Source organism: Oryx dammah, unplaced genomic scaffold (assembly GCF_014754425.2).
Source record: "Oryx dammah isolate SB20612 unplaced genomic scaffold, SCBI_Odam_1.1 HiC_scaffold_11, whole genome shotgun sequence".
Taxonomy (NCBI): Eukaryota; Metazoa; Chordata; class Mammalia; order Artiodactyla; family Bovidae; genus Oryx; species Oryx dammah.
The window spans coordinates 15,878,236-15,902,270 of NW_024070195.1; positions in this window are offsets into that span (position 1 = coordinate 15,878,236).

The following is a 24,035-nucleotide window of genomic DNA, read 5'->3' on the forward strand; positions in this document are numbered from 1 at the left end:
AATATTATTCTTGTATTCTAGGTTTTTGAATCACGGCTCAAGCAGTGAATTTTTTCTTACTGATTGAGCTTTCTGGAGCCATGCTGTCCAGCATGGTAGCCAGTATCCAGTAAAGTGATGTGAAAGTTGCTCAGTTGTGTCTGACTCTCTGCAACCCCCTGAACTATAGTCCATGAAATTCTCCAGGCCAGAATACTGGAGTGGGTAGCTTTTCCCTTTTCCAGGGGATCTTCGAACTCAGGGATCAAACCCAGGTCTCCTGCATTGCAAGCAGATTCTTTACCAGCTGATCCACAAGGGAAGCCCAAGAATACTGGAGTGGGTAGCCTATGCCTTCTCTCGCGGATCTTCCCTCCCCAGGAATCAAACTGGGGTCTGCTGCATTGCAGGCGGATTCTTCACCAGCTGAGCTATGAGGAAGGCTCCACCTGCAGGTCTCCAATTTCAAATAAAATCAATTAATATGAAATAAAACTGAAAATTTGGTTCCTGCATTACAATAGCTACATTTCAGTGCTTAGTAGCTGGGAACTGCCAGGCTGGAAAGTGTATATGTAGATGGTTTCTGTCATCATAGAAAGTTCAGGGTTGATCTAGGGTCATCTTTGTTGTTGTTGACTTGCTAAGTTGTGTCCATGAACTGCAGCACAGCAGGCTTAATGAGTTTTTAAAAGATTTTATGATTTTGAAATTTAAGACTAGTTTTAGAGCAGTTTAAGGTTCACAGCAAAATGAAGAGATTTCCCATATACCTCCCCCCAGCCCACACGTACATCATCAACATTCCCCCCAAGAGCAGTACCTTTGATAAACCTGTGCTGATACATGGTAATGGCCCAGAGTCCATAGTTTACAGTTTCTTCTTGGTGTTGTATCTTTGCTTTGGACAAACGTATAGTAATATGTATCCATCATTATGGTATACAAAGTATTCTCACTGCCCCTGAAACCATCGGCCTTCCACCTACTCATTCCTTTCCTTCCCAGCAACCACTAATCTTTTTAGTGTCTCTGTAACAATGCGTTTTCCCGGATGTGATTGAGTTGGTATCTCACAGTGGGTAGCCTTCTCCAGTTGGCTTCTTCCATTTCATAATATACATTTAAATTTCCTCTATGTATTTTCATGGCCTGACAGCTTATTTCCTCTTAGAACTGGATAGTAGTCCATTGTCTGAATATACCATAGCTTCTTTATCCATTCACCTAATGAAGGACATCTTGATTGCTTCCCAATTTTGGCAGTTATGAATAAAGCTGTCATAAATCTGTGTGCAGGCTTTTATGTGGACATAAGTATTCAACTCCTTTGGTAAATACCAAGGATCATGATTGCCAGATCATATGGTAAGAAAATCTTTAGTTTTGTAAGAAACTGTCAAACTGTCTTTGAAAGCGACTTTACTATTCTGCATTCCAATCAGCAATGAATGAGAGTTCCTGTTGTCTCACATCCTGGCCAGCATTTGGTGTTGTCAGTGTTTTGGATTTTGGCCATCTTAATAGATGTGTAGTGATATCTTATTGTCTTAATTGCCTTTCCTTGATGACATACGATGAGTATCTTTTCGTGTGCTTATTTGTCTGCAAGTCTTCCTTGGTGAAATAGCTTTTAAGATCTTTGGCCTGTTTTTTCTTCATGTTATTTTCTTACTGTTGAGTTTTACGTGTTGTCTGTGTATATTTTGATACTAGACCTTTATCAGATAAACATTTTCTCCCAGTCTGTGGCTTGCCCTCATGCTTGTGACATTTTCTTCGACAGAACAGAGGTTTTTAACTTTAATGACATCCAGCTTATCAATTCCTTCTTTCGTGGATTGTGCCTTTTGTGTTATATCTAAAAAGTCATTTTCATACCCAAGGTCATCTACGTTTTCTCCTATGTTAACTTCTGTGGTGAGTTACATAGTTCTGTGTTTGACTTGCAGGTCTTCCATGATCCATTTTGAGTTAATTTTTGTGACAAGTGTAAGGTCTGTGTCTGGGTTAATGTTTTTTTTCCACGTGGATGTCCAGTTCCAGCACCATTTGTTGAAAATACTATCCTTGTTGCATTGTGTCCCTTTTGTTCCTTTGCAAAGACCAGTATTTGTAGGTATTTATGTGGGTCTGTTTCTAGACTCTTATTTTGTTCCATTCATGTGTTTTCTATTCTTTCACTGGTATCCCACTGTCTTGATTACTGTAGCTCTATGGTAAGTCTTGACATCATGTAGCAATGATCTGCTTTTAATAATCTGTTTATTTGGATTAAAGCATTTCAAACTGCATTATCGCCATAAATGGTAGCCAGATCTTGTTGCCTGAAGAAGTTCTGGTGTAAATAGTGTGCTTTGCAGACTTGGGGAGATATGTCTCATTGCACTTAGGCAGCTATGGACTATGTTGTTTGACGTTCAGTTCATTTCAGTCGCTCAGTCGTGTCTGACTCTTTGCGACCCCATGAATCACAGCATGCCAGGCCTCCCTGTCCATCGCCAACTCCCGGAGTTCACTCAGACTCACGTCCATCGAGTCAGTGATGCCATCCAGCCATCTCATCCTCTGTCATCCCCTTCTCCTCCTGCCCCCAATCCCTCCCAGCATCAGTCTTTTCCAATGAGTCAACTCTTTGCATGAGGTGGCCAAAGTACTGGAGTTTCAGTTTTAGCATCATTCCTTCCAAAGAAATCCCAGGGCTGATCTCCTTCAGAATGGACTGATTGGATCTCCTTGCAATCCAAGGGACTCTCAAGAGTCTTCTCCAACACCACGGTTCAAAAGTATCGATTCTTCGGTGCTCAGCCTTCTTCACAGTCCAACTCTCACATCCATACATGACCACTGGGAAAACCATAGTCTTGACTAGGCAGACCTTTGTTGGCAAAGTAATATCTCTGCTTTTCGATATGCTATCTAGGTTGGTCATAATTTTTCTTCCAAGGAGCATGTGTCTTTTAATTTCATGGCTGCAATCACCATCTGCACTGATTTTGGAGCCCCCCAAAATAAAGTCTGACACTGTTTCACTGTTTCTCTATGTAAATAGCATTGGCTACTGTAATTTAACATTGTATCAGAACATATATTCTAAAGATCTCTTAATTGTATTAATTCCATTGTGCTACAGATTTCAACCTGTTCTTTCTTTGGTGAGTGGACTTGGTCAGAAGCAGCCACTGACTCAAACTAATTTAGTATAAAATCCTAACACAGAGAGTCTTATGTTACAGAACCACTTGCTTCAGTTCATTTTGTAGTCTCGAGATTGTCCTACAGAAATTCACCCTCGAGGTCCTCAGAGAGTTCAGCAGACTGTCTGGTGGCTGTCTGTCCAAGTTCCTTGAGGCAAAGAAAGGAGACAACGGATCCTTGTTCTTCAACAGCTTTATTGAATATATTCAGTCTCAAGTTTTGAATAATTTGTTTAACTAGAGATATTCTGCACAGTGAATAAAATGTCTTCGGTATGAAATTTAATACTTATGGTATCTTCAGGATAATTTCAACATTTGCCAGATCTTTGTATCTATTGCCCAACTCTGAGTAGGTGTCCAAATGACTTTACTATTTGAAAAGAAAATACCACATTTCTGACTTTTCATCCCTAGTAACAGCTGTAAAGTGTAGAAAATGTGTTTTTTAAAAAAGATACAAAAAATGATTGCTTTTAATGTTTCTCTTGCTCTTACTCCCGCCAGGCATACAATATTTGCCCAATTTTCACTAATTCTTACATTTGTCATTTATAGATGAACAAGTAGAACAGTATATAAAAGATAAATCACAAGCTGCACAATGAGCTAAATGGTATTAAAAAAATGACTAGGCAAGCACACTCCAAGGGCTTATATGAAATTAAACATGAATTTGGAGGACACGACCATTTTCAGCTGGTATTGGTGGTTTTTTAAGATCTCTTGTGATTGTGAATAATTTCACTTAAATGTATTCACTATAATTTAGCTTAATATTCTTCTTGCTTTGTTAAGTTGTTCTGCTGCTGTTTTTTTGTTTTTGTTTTTTTCTTTTTTGCACCAGACCTCATGTATACTATTAGGGTGAAGGAACGGTGACTCACCTCCTGGGTCCCTGGCAACCCCCTCATTTAAGACATCTGTTTATGGACAGGCCTGAAGCAGGAATGAGAGGTGGGCGGCTCTTCCAGTGATAGGATCTTAGCTTGTGTGTTGGGTAGCTTACAAAGGGTGTCAGCTGTTTATCATCCTTCCACATTCTGTCCAGTTTGAACCTGGTCAGATTAACACTTAGAAAGCTTCCGTAGTCAGTTAAGAGCGCATACCTAAGAGTCCTTCCCAACAGATGGCTTTGCAACATTTACTGCCCTCAAAGTTTTCCCTGCTTAAATTATAACCTTACCTGTTATGGCTGCCATGCTTAAACTGGTTCTTTTGAAAGTGACAAATTGTTAAGGTTGTATTCGTTTTATAATGCACCTTGGTTTTAAGTAACTCAAAGAATTTAGTTAATAGAATTATCTCTGTTCACCTTTCTGTTTTTGTAAATGATTTACCTAGACTTAAAAGCAACTGAGCAACCCTTCCTAAATTCACAGGCAGAGAGTGTTTATTTTGCAACCTGGTGGTCCCTTAGAATTTGTTTGTTTTGTTTGAAGGTTCAGAGCAGAAAGATAAAATGGGTGATGTTATGTTCAAAGTAGAAATTGTAATAATGTTAAGCTGGAATGCTTTCATTTTTTTTTTTTTAACATATGGGGTTGTAGGAATGAATGAAGGGAGAGAGACAAGCACAGTACTGACTACTATTAAAATAATCCTGCCAAGATAGGAGATATATCTCTTCTATGTGAAATAAAGCTGTGAGTACATATGAAGGGCAGAAAAGGAAGGTCATGCAAAATTTAGTTTTGAAAACTCAGTCTTTTGTTAGTTCCTGCTTGGTATTATGGATTTCGGAGAAGACAGTATATATTTGTATTTTCCATTTCCATTTAACTTGATTTTCTAATCTTTCATATTTGGCCAGCTACTTTTTGAGAACATATTGTACACATGTTCTGATGCTGTTTGAAGGCCCTCTGAGAGGCAAGAGTTGATTGAAAGCTCTCAGTTCTACTGAAGTGGGTGGCCCAAGAGCTCGAACTGAACAGCTGCCACACACCCATTGAACTTTTGTCATTTATCAATTATTTTCCATGCCATCTGGAGCAAGAATGGTGCCGTGGTTTAGAGAAGTTCTTTGTGGGGTGCATTTGTGTCCAGTGCTTTTGCAATTGGCTTATTACCAGAGTCAGCTGAAGTTTCCAAATCTTTATTTGCTTGGAGGTTTTAGATGTGAATAAATGAGTGATTTCTTTAGATGTCATTTTAAAGACACTACCTCCACCCCTACTAGCATTTTCTCCTCCCTCTTTTCCCTTCCAGTGACTACATCCTGCCTGCTTTCAGCTCCAGTGGAAAATACATTAATCCCAAAGTCTCCATGAGGTTTCCTGTTTGATGACATAATCAGAAAATCCTCCTCACTTTGCCCTTGGGGTTGCTGTCTGGATGTTATGTTGTCTTGGTGGGCGTAACTTGGCCATCAAAAAAAAAAAAAAATCAGCACAGACCATAAACTCAGAGCCTGAAATGCATTAATATCATGTTAAAAGAAATAAAGCTGTGGGCATGTCTGCAGCACTGGTGGAGCATTTCATTAATCTGCAGATTCTCGCTGGCATCGGCTGCTGACTTCAGGACATATGGCATGAGCTGGTGCGGTGCCGCTAGCAGGAGGCATTTGAACCACTCTAGTGTAAGCTGTTAGACTGCATCTCACGGAAAAGTACCCCAAACGCTTGACTACTAGACTTTGGTAGTATTGATGTGTTTAAATTAACTCCCCCCCGCCCACCCCAACCGGTACCCTGTTGCCCCACCAAGTCTGTTTCCCTAATGAGTGTTGCTTTTGGTTGTTGATCATAGGAAGTTAGAACAAAGAAAACTGGTGGGATGAGTCAGAAATAGAAGATGGCGAGTACCTTTTATAACGATAAAAGTAACATGGCATCTAACATGTAAAGTGGTTTGTACAATTTGGAAGTTACTGAGGCAAGAACTTCAGTTGCTATGAATTCCTTGGAAGGGAGAAACTGATACAAAAGTTGAACCAAGAATAGGACATTTAGATGCCAAAGGGCAGGCAGAGTTGTGCAAGATTAGAAGTTTATTGGCAAAAAAAGTTGCACATATGCCCCAATATGGATTTTTCCTTTGCTATTTGGAGAATTTTCCATGTTTTTGTTGTTTTTGTAGGCTGCCATAACCCCTAATTAGGTTGACTTGGATTGTGGTATCTTCCGCCTTGGATCTTGGAAATCCTGGTTGATTGGCACTGGTTCAGGATGAGAACAAGGAGCAGGTCCCTTAGCAGGATGTAAATGATCCAGATGCAAGCTGTCTTCATGCCTCTTCCTCCTGTTGTACCAGGCTCCAGGGTCTAGTTCAGAGGAGACTAGCAAGAAAAAGAAAAACCATGTTGCCTGATAGAGCTTCACTGAAAGAAGTTAAAGAGGAAGGAGAGGACCTTGAACCCCAGTCCCAGTAAGTTGAAAGCCTGGAGAGATGTAACCATTTCTACCTCTTTGCGTTGGAGATACTGTTGGATTTTTCATATTCAAGGGGCAATATACCTTTCACAGTTGTTTCCCGTGTGGTTGGGAAGTTTGGACCACATAAATACTAGAATGGAAAAATACATTCCTTTATGGCTATTGTGAACTTTTTTGAAGTATAAAAATCAAAATGACATGGAAGATGGCATGGAAAATAATTTCAGGTTCTATGATTTGATTTCTTGTATAGTGCTATAGTGACTACATGCCCGGGCTGTGAGCATTTACTCTCAACATAGGGTCTTTAAGCCATTGTATGTCTTATACTTTGATAATGCTGCTTCCTGGATGGGAAAGGATGTTAAATACCACATCTGATGGGTGAATCACTTTTTCTACCCATGACATTTGGCAGAAATGATATCTGAGCCAAGATGGGGTAGAGCTGACCATCGAGAGTTGATACGTTCTGGAGTCCCTTCAGTCTTTGAGTACCTCCCACACTTGTACCGGTCAGGAGTCTGTTTCCTTTTTTGGTGACTTTGTACTGTTCTCGCTTTGCTAAACTGAAATGGTAATTCCCAGAATTCCTTTCTCACACAGTCCCCATTCGTGGTTCTTGGTTAGGCTTGGCCACAGGAGAAACGTGCAGGGTTTTGGAGGTGGAAGTAAACGAGCAGTCAATTTTCACGCTCTGCAGGTTGACAGAGGGCACCAGGCACTGTGCGGCTCCTGCACCGTGCCCTTCATGTCTGGCCCCCTGTGCGGGTTTGGGTCTCCTCTTCCTCTGCCTCCTCCGTTGGCCTCTCCACATCCTGCGAGTGTGAATGCCGGTGCGCTTCTCAGTGGTGAAGGCACCAGCGTCTCCTGCTGGCCCCGCCTCCTCATTCTCATTGGAGACGGCCGGAGACACGGGTCTCAGTTTTCCCTTGTTGCCCCCCACTTCATATCCAGCTCTCGTTTCTCAACTGCCTCACCTTCCATGAGCTATAGTGATTCCAGACCAAACAGTAGACACAGCCCCTACCATGTGTAAGTTTTAATTCCTTTAATAAATCCCTTATTTTATTTTATTCATAGTGATTCGTATCGTTTCCTGATCAAACTGTTAATACACGATTGACTTGGTCTGTTTCTTCCCTCTCATGATAGTCTAACACAGATGTATTTGGAGACAGCTACTGGTCTTTTCTTCCTGTCCATGGTTACATTTTCTCTAGTTTAATACCAGTAATTCCTTCAGATGGTCTTCACGTATCATGGTTTCTTATCCCCTCATCATCTTGATAACTATTCTCTGGTGGTGCACTGCCCCTCTTAGGGTCTTCACAAAGCACTGAAGGATCTTGCAAGGCCAAGAGACGGATGATGACCCTTTTTTCTCTGGATATGAAATGCAGCTTGGCTGAATTAGTGAATCAACTGTCTCATAAAGCTCATGGAGCTATTTCAGGACATCCATGAACAAAATGGCACCCGTCTGGACGCACTGGTCAAATTTGATGTCATTTCTCAGATATTTCCCCTCAACTTCTGCTTGTTGAGATCTGTTGATATATATCCCTCATCTGTAGTTTACTGTCTCAGGCTTTGGTCAAAATGTGAAGTCAAGAGACTTAAGATTAAGTCCTAGTTCTGTTTTCTAGCTTTGTTATTTGAAGTGATTAATTCAATCAAGATGTCTCAGTTTCCTCATTTATAAAATGGAAAATAATGTTTTAACTCCCTCATCAGACAGTTGTGAAGGCAAAGGGTGACAGTGTAGGTAGAAGTGTTTGTGGCTAAAAAATAATGTATAACACAAATTGTTTATTGAGCAATTAATAAATACGACAAATACTCCTTTTGCTTCATTCAGGTGATTGGTTTAAAAACAAACAAAAAACCAAAAGGCCAAAATGGTGAAGCAGAGGGACCAAGGGCAAATCCTTATCTTGGATGTTGACACCATTTTGGTTCAAAGGTTTATTAGTCTAACAAAGTGCCCTGGCATTCGGCCTGTGTTTTTACATATTGTCCTTTGAGGTTTCATGAGTCTTTTGTCAGATTTTGTCTTCCATTCCAGTTTTATTTTGTCCAGTGTGTGCCCTGATTTGCCAGGCTACCAGCCTTGTCAGGGAAGGAAACGAGGTCTGTCTTGTCCCTGTTGAACCCACGTTGTGTGCCAGGATTGTTGCTTTTTGAGCTGTCACAAACCATTCTTCTAATGATTTTTCCAACAATCTTGTCCAGGATCAACAGTCAGTGCACTGGTGCTGTAGAATATTGGGATTTTTTTCTTTGTGTTTTTCTTTCCTGTCTTTTTGAAAATGAGAATTTTATTTCCTTCATCTCCAGTCTTTTGGCACCAATTCTGTTTCTCCATCAGCATTTACAAGAAGGAAGATTCAAGAGAAATTAACTTTTGGGTCCAGATTGCATTTACATTGCCTTTCTGATGGCTCATCTCATTTTTGCCAATATTGTGGTCAACCTTTAGCAACAGTGAGGTGTGTCTGCTGTTGTAAACTAATTCAGATTAGTTAAAGCCCAGGTAATTGAAAGACCTTGGAAATGCATTCTTAAATATTATAAATGCCTTTTAAAAATCAAGTGTTGCTTTCAGTTCGCCTTATAAAAGTGAAACCAACAACCTAAAAAGCCAATATATCTTTAAGGATGTTTCAATAACACATTTTATTGTTGAAAAATTGGACTTTTTTTTTTTTTAAGTGAAGGAATCCTGAAAGAAACCCATTGAATGAATTGTTTACTTGGCCCTATTTGTCTGATGTGGACTTGGAACAGATGATAAGATGATTTGCTCTTAAGGCTTTGCTCTAATAATAATAAAAGACAATTAAGCAGTCAGCTAATGTGTTCGATGCTATATTTCCGACATTTTACATGTATTGACTCATTTAGTACAATTATTCTGCAAGATAGGGGGTTTCTAAATTTTGGAGATGAGAAAACAGACTCAAGCAACTTGAGTAAAATGCTTAATAAGTGCCAAGCTGGAATCTGAATTTAGATCATCTGATTGCAAAGTTGCAGGTTTTTCCGTTATACCACAATGTAACTTTAAATGCCATTTTCCATTTGACTTAAAAAGTTTTACTTATTTAATATTATGATGATCATGCTGAGTGACTTTTAACTTGGGCCATGCCAATGCAAATTGCTGTAATAAAGCTGTGTTACAGTAATAAGCTGAGTGATTGTTGACTTCGAGCTGCTTTATAAATTTTAGATGAAAGAAATGTACCAATGAGAAAGGAGCTGCCTTTATCAATTGCAGGTCATAACTGGAGATTTTGCTTTATTTATTACAAATCAATTAATGGTTCCTTCCTCTAACACCCCATCAATCAATGCTTAGAAGTTTCCATTGATAAGGATACCTCACCAAAAGAAATCAATTTTCTCCTTTGTCATTTTGACAGAAAGTAGCTATAAAGGTGAATTAATCCAGAATGCAATAGGGAAATACCTACAGGCTAAGGCTAAAACCTAATTCTGTAAAATCAAAATTGTCTTAAGACAATTTCAAGATCAATGATAGCAGCAAAAGGCTTTGCCCCTTGTTCCCATAGTAAAAATTAATTTGTCTAACATAAGACTTGAAAACTACTTTTGTTTTTTTCATTTCGCCACTCTGGTCCCATTGCCAGATGCTGTAGAAAGGCTTGAAATAGTGTGTGCTCTGTTTCCCAAGGCTTGGTTTGGAATTTAAGCCATTTTAATAGGGAACTTGTATAAGAAAATCTAGTGTAATGCCTGAAAAATGTACAGTTGCAGGTCTTCATGAGACTGTTCGCTGGCTCTGATACAAGGTTTCTGGAAGAGTGGTCCAAAAGAATCTTTGGAAAGGAGAATTTTCATTAACACAGGCTCACCAGAGGAATGTTTGAACCCGTGTGAGTGCGGACAAACCAACAGCTCTCTGCATTCAGTATTACTAACAGCAGTTTGGAATGCAGCAACCTCAGAAGCTGTATCTGTAGCATCTTATTTTAAAAGTTGATTGCAAACATGTGAGTAGTTACCATGATTATGGCCCAAATTAGGGCATGCCATTTCCATAGTACTTACAGAAATTCATGTATAAGGAAGTTTAAAAATTAGGCATTAAAAATCCTCTCTGGTTAACTGTGCTATAAAGTACTCAAGAAACATGCTTCTATTTCATTTATCCCCAGGCTGAAAAATCTTAAACCACATTTAGCCCCTTCCTTCGAGGATATTGCCTCGATTTTTTGATTTGTATAACTTACATTATATAGGTCAAGTCCTTGACTAGAAACTCATCTAAATAAGGTTTGCTTCTATATCCCCATGTTTAAATAGCTTTCAGGGGACTCTACTTAACTAAATGGCTTTCCCTAAAGTAAGACAGTAAGCGTTGAGTGTTTGATTTTTCTTTAAAAGAATTCTTTTCTCAATAAAGTTACCATTCTTTTTAGAATCATAAAAGTAGTTTTGCATGCGTGTTTCTCCTATAAATACATTTGGAAGCCTTTGGAGAAAATGTTTACATTTTATTGTATATAACTTATATGTATAAAATTTGATGTTGGACAATACGTTATTGGCTGTTTCTTAAGTCTCAAATTCCAGTCGAGTTCAGTTTTCCCTCAGATAAGTTATAAGATTTCTTGGTCTGTAACCTAGTACTTGGCTCCTAGAGGTAGAGTAAGTTATGAGTATCTGGTTTATAAATGGCATGATCTGTTTTTAAAATAGTGTAACTCTAAGATATGGTTATGCTATTTTTAGCCTCTTTTAGTCAGTGCTTGGGTAAAAAAAGATAAAATACTTAAATTCACTAAAAATAAGTATCACGTCCATTTTCCACAAGTAGCAATCAGACTTTCACCTAATTAAATAAAATGTGTTCTTAGCTTGCTGGTACTGAAGCAATCTTATAAGTGATATTTTGAATCAACATTGCCACAATGAATACAGCTAAATTATGCTATTTTAGTTTAATTTCAAATGGGAGACTATAAGCTGAGACATCAAATAAGTCTCTGCAATTTAAAAGGAATTGAAATCATTCAAAATAGTTCTCTGATAACAGCAGAACTAGAGGTTAACACAACAGAAAGCCATTTAGAAAATTCCCCCACATATCTGGAAGTTGAACAGCACACTTGGAAATAACCCATAGGTCAGAGAATAAGATGTTTCAAAATGGTAATAAAGCATGCCGTACCGCTATATCAAAGTCTGTGAGAGATGCAGCTAAAGTTTCACTTAGAGGGAAATTTATAGCTTTAAGGTTTTAAAAACATCAAATGTAGCTGATAAAACTATGAAGAATTACAAAGTAAAACTTAGTTGTGTGGTAGCCCTTGAGGGAAGAGGGTTGTGATATGGGAGGGACCCACAGAGAGAGAATGCAAATGTTCAGTTTCTTTAACTTATTTGGAATGTGAGTGCCTGTGTCCGTTACGGATTGAATTGTGTTCCCCTGAAATTCATATAATTGAACCCCTCATACCTCATAATGTCACCTTATTTAGAGATAGGTTCTTTAAAGAGGTGAAGAGGTTAAAATGAGGCTCTTAGATTGGGCCTTAATCCTCTCTGGATTCTTACAAGAAGAGGAAATCTGGCAAAAAAGGTAACAGGGAATCTAAAGTGCGTAGAGACAAGACTGTCCAAGAGCCTGTAAGTGGGTGGCTGCCAGCAGGTTAAGGAGAGAAGCCTCTGAAGAAAGGAACCTTCTGCCACCTTGATTCCGGACTTTCAGCCTTCAGACCTGTGAGAAAATCAACTTATGACCCTCAGTGTGTGACTCTTGATTCTGTTACAGTAGCCCTAGCAGACTGATAGTATCCATATTAAAAAAAAAAATCTTTATTCTTAGATGTCTTAAGTATTTTTGTATCCAGTATCTTATGTCAATTACAAATGAATACATGGAGAATATTATATGAAGCCTCAATGTTGCTCTTCTGTGTCAGCCTGCTAATGCCATTTCCAGGACTCCAGGTTTGATGTTTAAACTTACGTGATTAGCTGTGTGTAAATATTTAAAATGCAACAGCCCTGTGATTGGTGGTAATTTTAAGGACCTCATGGTTGTGAGACTGAATGAGACAATCTAGGAAAAGCCCTTGTAAGACATGCCTGGCACAAAATATGTTAGGTGTCATTACCAGGACGGTCTTTTCTTGCATGCATAGACTCCAGAATGAATCTCCCATAGTAGCCCTTGGGAAAAAGGTGGCGAGTTACATTTGTTGAGAACACAGCTCTTTCCCGCTGGCCTAAGGGAGTCCTTGGGCCATCTCAGGGTGAATCCTCAGGCCAGTCTCTTGGGGACGGACAGATCTGCCTCCATCATGAATCCCGTTCTCAGCCTTTGGGGGTTAGTCGGCAGCAGCTACAGACAGTGATACAGAGTTGTTGTGCCAGGGCTACCTCTGCCTTTAGGGCTTCATCTGTACTTTTTCCAGAGGAAATCAGGAGAGGAGGAGGAGGGAGGGCAGGCACTTCTGAGCTACTTGGACCTAGATTGGTGAACGTGAGTGGCGCACAGACTGCCGTGTGCACGTGTATGTTGTTGTTGTTCTGTTGCCCAGTCGTGTCTGACTCTTTGTGACCCCATGGGCTGCAGCACGCCAGGCCTCCTTGTCCCTCACGTCTCCCAGAGTTTGCATCGGTGATGCCATCCAGCTATCTCATCCTCTGATGCCCTCTTCTCCTTCTGCTCTCAATCTTTCCCAGCATCAGGGTCTTTTCCAATGAGTCAGCTGTTCACATCAGATGACCACAGTACTAGAGTTTCAGCTTCAGCATCAGTCCTTCCAATGAATATTGAGGGTTGATTTCCTTTAAGATTGACTCGTTGGATCTCCTTGCTGTCCAAGGGACTCTCGGGAGTCTTCTCCAGCAGCATGGTTTGAGGGCATCAATTCTTTGGTGCTCTCCCTGCTTTATGATCCAGCTCTCACAACTGTACATGACCACTGGGAAGACGACAGCCTTGACTATATGGACCTTTGTCAGCATTTGCATAACTCAGTGAAGCTACAAGCCATGCTGTGTGGGGCCACCCAAGATGGATGGGGTCATAGTGGAGAGTTCTGACAAAGCGTGATCCACTGGAGGAGGGAATGGCAAACCACCTCAGTATTCTTGCCGTGAGAACCTCATGAACTGTATGAAAAGTGTACGTGTATACGTAACATCAATTTGCCAGGTAAGAATGCTGCAGTGGGTTGCTCTTTCCTACTGCAGGGGATCAAACCTTTCCAACCCAGGGATCAAGCCTGCATCTCCTGCAATGCAGGCAGATTCTTTACTGTCTGCGCCACCAGGAAAGCCCTATACTTAACACCAGGCATACATAAATTGGCATTTGCTGTGAGAATGATACGAATTGTCAAAGTGCTACTGGTTGAGAGGTCAAAAGAAGTGTATATGGAGGATGCTGTTATTAGCAATGGGAATTAAACAATTTATCCAAACATTCTTCCCCTAAATAGGTCTTTTCTCCCACTGCTTTTTCCTCCCATTCTCTTTCTCTCTCTCCCCATCCTGCTTGGGACTCTGGAGTTTAAAAGGTACTGTTTGGATTACAGACGTTACTGTCTCTTCCAATAATTTATTTTCCTATGATGAATATTCTTGGCAAGTAAGGTGTTCCACAAAAGAGACTGACTCATATTGCTTTCCCATATGGTAGCTGGACTGAGACTGGGATGGATGCGTATCTGGAGAGGGGTCCATCGGCTGGGCTCTGTCCAGAGCATATTCTCTCGGAGACTGCTTCTCCACCAGAAAATGTGTTTCCGTTGATAACAATAATAAACTGATAGAAACATTCTGAATCATCTGAGTGGTAATGTTTTCACAAGGGTAGCCCCTGCAACTCCAGCACCTGTGTTTACATTTGTCCCTGCCTCAAAGTCTTAGTCTTTGTTCCTGGATAATAACTGGTTTATAAATGATGAGTTTCTAGCAGGTTGAGGCTGGATGGCATCCTTCTCTGATACAGGTTAATAGAAAAGGGGATGGTTGAATCTAACTACCCTGCTGCTGAGAGTAATGCAAGTGCTCTTAGTACAAGGATCTTGGCTGTGGCATCAGTACCATAGGCTGCAAGTGACAATTGTAGTGAAATTTCATTTGTCACATTCCATTAATGTTGTTGGGTTATGTTGTAGATCTTTCTTAAATATTTCTTATGTGTATTTTGGCTTTATGTTTGTTTAGGAATTACAAACTTAAGGAGCTTATTCCTAGTTGGGCATGTGTACCTATTTTGAAAATCTAATAAAATAATTTAGGTCGACATGGGCATATGAGGAAACTTTTGTCGATTACTCCAGTTTAAGAAGCGCTGGTCTGATGTGTAGCTGAGACTGTTGGGACAGGGCGGATGCCATAAGGAGGGAACCTGGGAGAACCTTGGGAACGGAGGGGGCGGTGACGAGAGATTAGATGCTTGTGGGGTGAAGGAGATTGGGTAGGCTATTGTGTAGGTGTCCTGGTTGAATACAAGGGAACCAGAAACAGATTTTAGAAGGTCCTTCTAAACCTTGAATGACTTTGCAGTTTGACCTACAACTGGGACTCTAGAGTGAGTATTAAATAATGGAAGAGCTATCACTGAAAAATCTAACATCTCTCTTCTGGCTTGTTTTAAAAAAAAAAACAAACAAATGCATTTTGAAAGCAATTCATTATGGAAATTGAGGTCAATGACTTCTGTAAAGAAAGGTGAAGTGGTGTCAGACCCTTTCCATTTAGCTCCTGGCGGGGTCCAGGCCAAATGTGGGGCCTTGGGCTTGCACGTGAGGCAATAGCAGACAAACAAGCCGAGGGGCAGGCAGATGGCCAGAGAGAGCTGACCTCCGTTCCTCACATACTAGGGGGACCCTCCTTGATAATGCTGAATTCCCATGTTTCAACCGCTGCTGAAACAAAACTACTGCGTTGTTATATCCTCTTAAGATCTTCATTAACCAGTTCCACTTACAGGAGCATTCAAAGATGAGCCAGCTTTACATTAAATTCTTAAGCGAGAGAGTAGAGTTCCCAGGTTCTCCTGCGGTTGACACAGTTTTGGGACAGAAACCTGAGCTAAATTATCTTATACTGTCTTTTAATTTGGTAGAAGTATAATTCTTAGTCTAAGTAGAAGTGCCAAGGTTTGTTTGTTTTTAATAAACGTAGATTGGAAAGTTAACATATTAACTTTCTGAAATATTACTATGTAGAAATAATAATGATATCACAAAGTAAAGCATGCTTTAAAAATTTTTTGGAGTTTTTAGCACATGAGTGTACTAGGTAAACATGTATTATACAAAACTCGGGCATTTTTATAATAATAAAAATGTGCTAGTTGGGCCAAAATAAGATTTCAGAATCTTATTTTTAAACAATAGAATTGCCACGAGATTAGAGAAGATGTAAAATTTTTTTCTACATATGTGTACAATACTTATATTTCATTTTATATATAATGAGAGACTTAAATGTTTCATACATTGCACGGGTAGGCATGCCTCAGTTTACTGTGCTTTGCTTTATCACACTTTGCAGATATGGCATTTTTTCCAAGTTGAAAGTTTGTGGCAACCCTGCATTGATTGTCAGGTGATGGTTAGCATTTTTAGCACCAAAATATATTTTTAACTCAAGTATGTGTAATTTTAAAGACATAATATTTTTGTGCATGTATTAAACCACAGTACAGTGTAAACGTAACTTATATGCACTGGGAAACCAGACATTTGTGGGATTCACTTTATTGGGATACTCGCTTTATTGCGGTGGCTTGGAACCGAAGTGACAATATCTCTGAGGTCTGCTTGTATAGTGAGAAATTCAGTATGTGCTGTATACAAAACTGTCTTCATTTGTATGTTTAACACATTTCTCCCTGTTATGGGGAGAACTGTTTTGAGTGGAAATCAAGTCTTTGCATTGTCAATGGAGGAGGAAATCGTGTTCTCAGGATAAGTGTAGACTGGGGCAAGCGAATTTGAAACTGAATTTAGTTTGCAGCTTACACTCTGTTACTTCCACTTTATATCCGTGTCAAACACCAAAAAGCAGTTCTTCTCAAAAGAGCAGGGTAAGAAGGTAGAAATGAGACTTATAAATAAGTACCTGCTGAAAATAAATGTGAAATTAATTATGACAATGAAATTACCTAATGAAAACATAAAAAGTATCTTAGGCCTGAAAGAATTATGAAGTGTAAATAAAACAAACAATATTTATTGAGTGTCAGATACAGGAAAAGATTGAAGAATCTTGAGATGAAGGAGAATAAATCACAACAGAAATGTTACCAAGTAGGTTTGAGTTTCAGATCGTTCCTCAAATGATCCCTCTTAAGACTCTGTTAAACTAATTTATTATCATTTTACAGACATTTATTTGATAATGAAAGAAACTCTGAATGTGTTAAGAGTTTTCCAGCAGTAAGATGAAAACGTGTGCTTCCCTTTCTTTTCCATAAAGCGTTCATTAGTGTGTTAAATGAAATGGAAAAAAACACATAAAACCTAAATTTTTCTTCCATGACTTTTTCCTTTGATCAAGGAAAGAGAAAAATGGTATCTTTCCTGTTTAAAGTGATTTTACAAAATGCTAAAACCACCTGCTGGTGAAAACATGGTTACATATATGCAAATAAATGGCAACGTAGTATACATACAACGCAACATCTACAGATACACTGATATCAGAATTGTAATTTAGATTGCTTAATGGATTTCCCAGGCATGATTATTGTTTGCTTAAAGTTGTAATTTTACCACGTCTGCAGGAGATAGGTAGGGCTAAGGACTGTAGATAATTATAACTCCCACAGCAAGCCTTTTCTTTGCCTCTTGAGATAATCCATACAGCAGTGCAGAATAGCATTGAAGGGAGCACAGTGGAGGTTTGTGTGTGTGTTAATCTTGTAATTTCTGTACCAGCCTTCATAATGAGTCTTTTACTTAGATCAGAGGGATGTAACGGTGTTAATGTGTGTTGCCTGCTTTCTTTGTCCTAAGCAATGATGTAAGAGTATCATGGGATTATCACATTGAAATGTCACAGTAACACAAAGGAGTGGATACTGTTTGGCCTCCATTTGTCAGATGAGGAAACAGCCTGAAGCTCAAAGAAGAAATGTACTGTCAGATAGTAAGAAATGAAGCCAGGTTTTAAACCTAGACTATTTGCTCTAGGGCTTTTAATCAGTCCTCTTTAGTGGTTCCCAAGGACAAGCTTGGATGCTTCCTATTCAAAGCCACAGAAGAGTAACTCTAATTCTAGAATTATATAATGAGCTGCTTTTGTAGTGTTTCAGCCATTCTATATTTAGTGGTATATTGCTCGTCTCACCTGGTTAAGAAAACATACTACTTACCTGTTAGACTGGACGTTTTCCTGCCTGAGTAGCTTTTTCAGATGTTACGCTGGTGAATATGTATTGCACAGTTGACCTTTGAACAATACAAGTCTGAATTGCATGGGTCCACTTGTGAATCTCCGCCCCCCGCCCCCCGCCCCGACCCCGCTCCCTGCCCATGCTAATTACTACAGTAATACATGATGGAAGGTTGGCTGAGTGCTCGAATGTGGAAATGAGGATATGGAGGAGCTACATATAGACATAGAGACCGACTATAAGTTACATGCTGATTTTTGACTGCGGGGAGGGTCGGCATCCCTACCCTCTTGTTGTTCAAGGGTCAGTTGTATTCTCTCCAGGTGTATCATACAGTTTCTTGGAAGACCAGAATTCTTTCTCTAATACTCTGCACCTTCAGACTTCTGTTTTCTTGGTTTGATTTGCCAGAATCAGATACAGATATGCTTACTTCAGACTAGGTATGAACTTATTTTCTCCATAGAGATGGGTATGCTGTATAGTTACTATGGTGTTGAGATAAGCTAATGTCATCTGAGAGTCCCTGAGAGGTGGAGAGCCATGTGGATATTCTATAGAGGGAATAAAATAAGACCTGTATCTGTACTACATAAATATATTTGAAGTTACAAATGTAGTCATATGGAAAGTAAGGGATAGGCTTCGAGGTCACGGAAGGCATGGAAATGGCAATGCTACTCACTTCTGTTTTTAAAGGTCCAACTATGTTCCGTGTTCATCAAGGCATTCCTAATACATTCCTGTGAGGTGTCAATTTGCAGACTTAACGTTGATCGTGTCCTGGTTTATAACTTCTAAACCAGGTCAAAAGATTTTCCAGAGAAGACAAATATGCCCAATTAAGTGTTTTGAGTCATTCTAGGGTCAACCAGTATTTTAATGCTGAAAATCACGTGTAGCATTGCAATACCACGTAAGAGGTTACTGCCGTGGGCTTTCTAATTCATCGACATGTATATGTGTCTACTCTATTGGAGCAAAATACTGTGTATCAGGTTATTTTAAAAACTAGGAATTTAGAGCCTGTTCTCAGCCAGTTGCTAGGTAGTTGGGAGACCAGATAGGCATGCAGCGAGTATGGACTCATAATCCAAGTATAGGTGAGTCCTGACAAAGTGTCTTTTTTTTTTTTTTTTTTTGAGCTGGCCTGTTTAGGGGAAAGGAAAAATGACATTATGTGAAAGAGACCCAGGAGGTGGAGTTTTATCTCTAATGTCAAGGGATTAAATTGAATAAAATGAAGGTAGAAATTCTAGCCTGGGGAACGATCTGAACAAAATGGTAGTGCAGATGTCTATTGAAAACAGGGAGAGGAGATGAACTTGCTGGAGGAGAGGCTTTATGTAGGGGATTCTAGGATATGAGACTCGCGATGCTCATCTGTTATCAGTATATGTTGTTGAGGATTAAGGGTAATTCGGGATCAGATTATCAAGTCTTGAGTACTAAGCTCAGGAGCTGAAAGCAGCCTTTTCTAGACTGCGTTTTATGAAACCCGGGTATCCCATAAAATGCATTCCATGATCATATACGTGTAGGCAACACTTCGCAAAGGTTCTGCGGACTCCTCAGTCTTGAATTTACTAATGTGTACTGTGCCTTCCCAAGGAAAAAGGCTGAGAGCCTGCCATGTGTCTGACACTTGGAGTACAGAACCTTAGTTTCCCAGGACACCCATGAACAGCTACCCTGGAGGCTAGGTTTCTGTTTTAGGCTGTTTAGGAAAAACTGGCTCAGAGTGTTCTGCGTCCGATGAAGCGTTAAGAACCATCTCTGAAGAGAGCAATAATAATGTATGATTTAAAGTTTCATACTGCTTAAGCCTGCCTGCAGTTTTTTTTTTTTTTTTTTTAATTTTCAGGGGCATAAATCTTGGCAGTTAAGATTTAAATAGTACAAAAGAGTCCTTATATTTCATGAAATCCCCAAGTCCTTTATAGGAGCTCATTTCAAGATATTTTAAAAATTTAGTTAAGATTTTTAAAAATTTGAATGCTGAACTTCTGGCTTCTGTTGTTCTCATTATTGACACTGAGGTTAAAGGACTTTTTCTTTGTTGGTCTTATTTATCCATTGAGATTAGTGTTATGCTGGGCATTGGGTGCTGGGAGAGGTGTGTGGTCAGAGGTAGAGAAACATGACCACTCATGCTTCCTGTAACACTGTCCACACCACTGTGGTGATGAAGGAAGGATTCACTAGGGTCTCATGTAATGGATAAGGACCTTGTCTGTCTTATCCACTGTCTCTGGCAGCTGTTGATAAAGATTTTAATGCCATTTCCAGCACCCTGCTTCTAAAATGCCATTCTGATGACTTGGTTTAGCAGATGCGTGTGTGCACACAGTTGCAGTATTGTATCTGCATCTTTGCATCCCCAGGGACTATAAGCCCGCCAGACTCCTTTTTCCACGGGATTCTCCAGGCAAGAACACTGGAGTGGGTTGCCATTGCTATTTCCTTCTCCAGGGTGTTTTCCCAACCCAGGCATTGAACCCTTGTCTCTTCCTTCTTCTCCTGCATTGACCAGTGGGTTCTTTACCACCAAGCCACCTGTCTGTACTTGTGTTCTGTGTTGTCAACTCTGGATTATCACAGGCTCACGAAAGGTTGAATCCCAAAATTGCTTCCTTCTTTACCTATGTTTGAGATAGAATCACATAGGACATGGCATTTCATCAAGACGTACCTGGTTGCTTTCTTCTGAGTTTCATTAGCACCATTTCCCCCTCCAAGTTTCAAAATAAGGTAGCAAATAAATGTCTTAGTGAAAAATATCCAAGTGAGAGTATTTGATCCAGAGAAATGTAAGGAGAATCAAAATACAATTAGCTTGATTGTTAGTTGTAAAGGCCTTCAATTAAAATCTATTCTTTAGAAATACAGGTTGAAACATCAGTTTTTAATGAAAGCTGTCATGCTTACCAGCGATCATGTGCCAGATGCTTGTATAATTCTTTTAAACTTAGATTTAGCCTGCAATCAGGGAAAATGGGAGGAAAATTAGAGTAAAGTGCAAAATAAATCTTGATGTCATCTTAAAGAAATAACTGCATTTAGTCCAGATTTTACTTTGCAAAGTAGAGAAGTGTGAGTCTTGAGGGAGAATGGTTTTTTCCAGGAGTGGATGCTTCCAGCTTGTCTTTTAGGTTAGCTCATTCCGCTTCACTGCGACCCTAAATGGTCAAAAGTTTCTCTGCATCCAAATGGAATTTTTTTTTTATTTTAATTAAAGTGTTCTCAGAAAGTGTGGGTATATGTGTTGCTATTTTCTTTTGGTTTGTTTGTATTTGTACTCTGGGAGATTTTTGAAATAATCAAAAAACACTTAGGTCATAGACAGTGTTTACTGTCTTTAAACAATAGTTTACTTTTTTCTAAAACAGGAGATGGGTATTGCTCGTGTAATTGAGAAACAGAATAGACAGCTCACATATTTGGTGTGAGACACTGGAATCTTGCTTAGATACAAGTCCTGACTCTGCTACATTTTAAAGACATGCTGTGCTGTGCTAAGTCGCTTCAGTAACTGTGGTCAATTTAGCCTGTGTGTCTTGGTTTCTCCTTATATAAAATGGGGTTAGTATCTACTACTGTATTTACTTCATTCCATTTTTGTGGATATTTAAGAGCTTAGACTAGTACCAGGTACATAATAAGTGTTAAGTAAATGTTGGTCATTCATAATCCCTTGTATGCAGAATGTAAAAAGACACAATACAAATGAACTTATTTACGAAACAGAAAGACTCACAGACTAGCAGAGCTTGGGGGAAGGATGAGGGGAAGGAATAGTTAGGGAATTTGGGATGGATGTGTACACATTGCTATATTTAAAATGGATAACCAACAAGGTCCTACTGTATAGCCTGGAGAACTCTGCCCAATATTATGTAGTCGACTAGGTGGGAGGGGAGTTTGGGGGAGAATTGATACATGTTTATCTATGGCTGAGTTCCCTTGCTGTCCACTTGAAACTGTCACAACATTGTTAACTAGCCACACTCCAATATAGCATAAAAAGTTTAACAAAGAAATGTTGATTATTCATTACTAAATTAATAACAAACATTAGGTGTCATTTTTGGTTTTCTTGTTGAAGAAAGTGATTTATTATTTTTGGTGGGTTACTTACTGTAGGAAGGGGGCAAGAAATGACATAGGAGGGCAATGCACTTTTTTTTAAAAACTTATATGATCACTGAGACATCTTTAACTGGAATATAGGACTTGATTGTGAAATGTTTTTATATGTATGCAAAAGCCATGTCACTTGCCCCCAATTAATAACAAGCTCAGATATACAGGAGAAATATCAATAACCTCAGATATTCTTGCCTGGAGAATCCCAGGGACGGGGGAGCCTGGTGGGTTGCTGTCTATGGGGTCACACAGAGTCGGACACAACTGAAGTGACTTAGCAGCAGCAGCAGCAGCAGATATGCAGATGACACCACCCTTACGGCAGAAAGTGAAGAACTAAAGAGCCTCTTGATGAAAGTGAAAGAGGAGAGTGAAGAAGTTGGCTGAAAGCTCAACATTCAGAAAACTAAGATCATGGCATCTGGTCCAATCACTTCGTAGCAAATAGATGGGGAAACAGTGGAAACAGTGGCTGACTTTATTTTGGGGGGCTCCAAAATCACTGCAGATGGTGATTGCAGCCATGAAAGTAAAAGACGCTTACTCCTTGGAAGGAAAGTTATGACCAACCTAGACAGCATATTAAAAAGCAGAGACATTACTTTGCCAGCAAAAGTCCGTCTAGTCAAGGCTATGGTTTTTCCAGTGGTCATGTATGGATGTGAGAGTTGGACTATAAAGAGAGCTGAGTGCCGAAGAATTGATGGTTTTGAACTGTGGTGTTGGAGAAGACTCTTGAGAGTCCCTTGGACTGCAAGGAGATCCAACCAGTCCACCCTAAAGGAGATCAGCCCTGGGTGTTCATTGGAAGGACTGATGTTGAAGCTGAAACTCCAATAGTTTGGCCACCTGATGTGAAGAGGTGACTCATTTGAAAAGACCCTGATGCCTGGAGGGATTGGGGGCAGGAGGAGAAGGGGACGACAGAGGATGAGATGGCTGGATGGCATCACTGCCTCGATGGACATGAGTTTGAGCAAGCTCCAGGAATTGGTGATGGATAGGGAGGCCTGGCGTGCTGCGGTTCATGGGGTTGCAAAGAGTCGGACACGACTGAGCGACTGAACTGAAGATCAAGCTCCAGAATGCTCCGTGTATAGTCTTTGCAGCTGTGGAAATCACTTCCAGCTTTGAGTTCCCTACCAGAAGATCAAAAATAACCCAAGAGAATAACTAGTGTACCTTCCTAGTTTCTGAAAACTTCTGTGGCTCTTAGACATGGCGGCTCAGGATGTTTGGGGTCCTGAGAAACCATCAGCATGTGTGTCATTGGCTAGAGGGGAAGGGCACCAAAAATACCATACATACATACCTGTTGGTGACATTGGGTTTCTTTGCTCACAGTGTTAACTGATTAAAACCAGGTTGTCAACTGTAATTTATTTATGTAGGTAGATGCCATAGAACTTGCTATATTGTTATTAGTGAGTTCTGAATTCATTGTAGCATTGACATTTTAGGATGACTTTTGCTTGTTAAATGTTTGTCTTTGGAAATAGTTGAAAAATATGGTCCTTGTGCAAGTCCAACCTCATCTCTGAAGTATTTCCAAGTTCTTTGGTTTAGAACTTTTCCTGACAGTTTGCCACTAAAACCAGAAGCTATGATGTGTGCTTGAGAAATCCCCACACCTTTTCATCCCACAGACCCTGAATTCTTTGTCTAGATGGTTTCTTTAAGCCTGTATTTACTGTTTCAACTTCCTGTCAGAGTGATCCCATCTAGCCCTATGTCTTCTGTCTACAGCACTCATATTTGCCTTTTTCCTCCAGAATATATTTTATCTGTGTTATACTATTTGTACCTCAAATTCCGTGTCTTCAGAACAGTCATTTTTCAAACTATGTCCACCTCCTTTCTTCTCAATGGCTTTTCAGTGATATAATTTGGTTACTGAGGCGTAATCTCCAGCAATTTTAAACTTTCCCCTCTCTTCTTATC